The sequence below is a fragment of the Diorhabda carinulata genome, chromosome 6 (genome assembly GCF_026250575.1).
Source record: "Diorhabda carinulata isolate Delta chromosome 6, icDioCari1.1, whole genome shotgun sequence".
NCBI classification, from domain to species: Eukaryota; Metazoa; Arthropoda; class Insecta; order Coleoptera; family Chrysomelidae; genus Diorhabda; species Diorhabda carinulata.
This window is the reverse complement of record NC_079465.1, coordinates 24,160,582-24,163,986: the sequence shown is the minus strand read 5'-3', so window position 1 is coordinate 24,163,986 and position 3,405 is coordinate 24,160,582.

The window sequence follows — 3,405 nt, the reverse complement described above, 5'->3', positions numbered from 1 at the left end:
TTTGATGTTGCCCTTTATTCTAATGGTGTTACTCTATATAAATTTAATTGTCTCCGTTTTTGTATTTTCTCAATGTAATTCGAATACTTGCTCGCTGCTGTCTCCTAACCGAATGAAATTTTATATTTTCCGACGAAGGAAACATCCTTTTCGGAATGGTGCAGTATTTTCTTACCAAAGTGATGCCCCTACAGCTTTCACAGAAAATTCCAATAATTGCATCAGTTCTGGTATACAAAGTACCAGAAAAATACGACAGATATTCAGAGAAAAATTCTGATCATAAAATTGTGTATATGAGTAGATAAATTAGATAATACATGCTAGTTTATGATTTCAATAGAGATCCTCAGTTTATTTATCTAAATATATCTGGTTTACTTCACAAATCGATCATTTTTACCATGAGGAATCATTCTCGTCCACTAAATAATCAGACAATGAACCTAACACTTGGAGATCAAGATAAATCATGGAATCCCCATGAAATGTGTCGCATCTGTATCGAAATATTGCGTCTTTGGTATGGACATAACTGCAAAATAATGGAAACGACTGATTTTTGTATAGTCAGGTGCAAATACAGCAATATAACCTATGCCACAAGGACCAAATCTACCGATTTCATATCCACTCATCAAGATTTGAATCTACCTAGAAAGGAATTTGAAGTTCTAGACTCAAAACTGAAATAAAAAAGCCTCTGGCACATACTTTTCATGGCATCTCTATAAAGAACGAGATTAACTACCTTTCTTTGGAAAAAAAAATGAAATATTTCGAAACGTCTGAGTCTGGTTCATCTCATTAAGAGTTTAAAATGAGTTTTTCTACATAATGGCAACAACTAGGCCACCATTCCAGTTGCCCATTCCGTTTACTTGAAGAAAGAGTTAAGGAACCTTATTAGGCAACAAAAATTGTGGACTAGTCGAAAAATTTTTCATCTAGTATTAAAATCCGTTGATTGACTCTAATCATGGAGCAAGTTTTGACCGCTTTATCAAAGGAAAGCGCCTGCTTCAATTATCTTTCAGAAAAATTTCCTGCATCACCAGCGAGCAAATCAAGCGGGAATTTTCGTAGGTTATAAATCCTAATTTTGATAAAAGACGCAAATTTTGAAAAAAGTATGAATCAAAATTAAAATGAGCCTCAGAAAAGTTCTTCTGGGCAATAATAAAGATTGACTATTTCCCTGAGAACCTAGAGGTTTACATTGAAGAGTAAAATCATTTGTTAATTTTCATTCAAACATCTCTGTATTGTTGATGTTTGATGTGTGAAAAAACGTCCCTTTTTTATAAAATACGTATCATAGTCGAGTGAAATTGGATTATTGAATTGTTCAAAATCTAGACGCGTTAGATAAAAACGGAAAACAGATATAGAATCAGCATAAAAGACATTTAAGAAACGGATATTTTCATTGAATCATCTGTAAAGAGATTTTCACATTCAGCGTGGTGTAATTTGTCAGTTTTGGTTTTTCAAACTTTGATCTACTTTGAGAACTTGCACTATATACTCTGTGAAAAACTAGGAGTGTTTTTTTTTTGGATTTCATTCCTATAATTTCTACTCGTATCTGATAGATTTTAGATATTCAAAACAAAAGATTTTTTCCTTATGTTTACAAGTATTTAACATTTTTTTCACTATTACTATTTACTATTTGTCATTTATTCTATCTATTTCTACTAGATTACTTTCAATATGTCTGTTGTAATCATATATATCTTTTGATTTTGAATGGAAATTTAAATTAGTTCCAGCCCCTACTTCGTGTAAGTTCCATATTTTTTGATCTATAGCATCCTTTGGAAAGTTGGAAATTCTAAATGCATAATGTTATAAGACGATCAAATTCCTAAACTTTGCTCCGATTTAACTCAATTCCTCGGCGCTATAACAATTTCCGCTTACATGAACATGCGGAATTTCAAATATTCCACATTATACGCCGACTACCTAGAATCAGTTTTACAAAAAAAAATCCACCCTATTTTATGTTTGTATGGAAAAAAGTTCAGCTTAAATAAATTGTTTTGATTTGGTAAATTAAAGATAGACATTGAATTATAATACACGTTTTGTTAATTGATTTATAAAAGAACGATTACTGATTAAAAAACCAAATAAAAAAAACAATTGATCAGTATTATTATACTTCCAATCGGAATACATTTCTCGATTCCATTTTCCCCATTTCCGATGGGATGGATAAAGTAAATAGAACATCATCAACTTACTTAAACATATAAAAGAATGTTTGATCGTATTATTTATGTTAGCGCCAAGAAATAATCCCTGCAGTTGATGATGAAATTCGATTACGTTCATTCTTTATACAATTCGCTAGTTTTATTCGAAAAATTTGTTGCTTTCGACACAAAGGATTTGCCGTTTGAAAGCAGAAAGAAATCTATTATCTGGAACAAAAATAGATGTACCAGATCACAAATATTATTATTGGGTTTTGATATTGAAAATATCAGACATTAGAAATCGCAGTGAAAATATTAGGATGAGAATTTGGAAGGAATTGATAACTTATATTGGAAAAAAATTAGTAGGATCAAAAAATCACTAGAAAATGGAAATTTAACAATGATCAATTACGAAATAAGGTACAGGATTGAAGGAGAACACATGATAAAACTATGTAAAGATAAAGCGACTAAGATGGTTCAGACATTTATAAAGAAACTAGTGTCTATTTAAAATAATAATAAAGTGGACACCAATAGAAAATAGACTTAGAAGAAAACCGTGAATTATAAGAAAATAGACAGTAAATAGTGGATGAAGAAATTATGTAAAATAATTTCAAAATTTATTAGATAGGATTGACAATAAAAGGCAATAATCAAGGTTTATAGTAAAAACGCATTCACTATTTTTTTGACAAAACTATATACCTATTTCAGTAATAAATAATGAAATATAAAGATTCTTCATACACAATTAACGGAATAATATTTGATTGATGGTGTGAGAAATTATCATTTTTTTATAGTTCTCGATATGGTAATCAATTAACTTTATTGACTGAAACGTATGCGCTCTCACCATTTTAAAAAAATAGCGTTTAGTGTTAATTTAAATGTGTTAATTTCAATCAGATGGTAAGATGGTACGGACATGTCCAAAGAATGCCTGAAGACCGCATACCCAAACAAATTTTAAATTGGGCACCACAAGGAAGAAGAAAGAGAGGAAGACCAAGATTAAGTTGGAGAGAAGGTATCGAGAAGGATATTCGAGAGAGAGGATTGGAAGAAGATCTTTGGGAAGATCGAGAAAAATGGAAACTGGGAATCGGAAGACGGCGAAGAACGTTTTAAACCCGATTATTATATATATATAATTTCAATCCAAATTTATAAAACATGTCTGTTAACA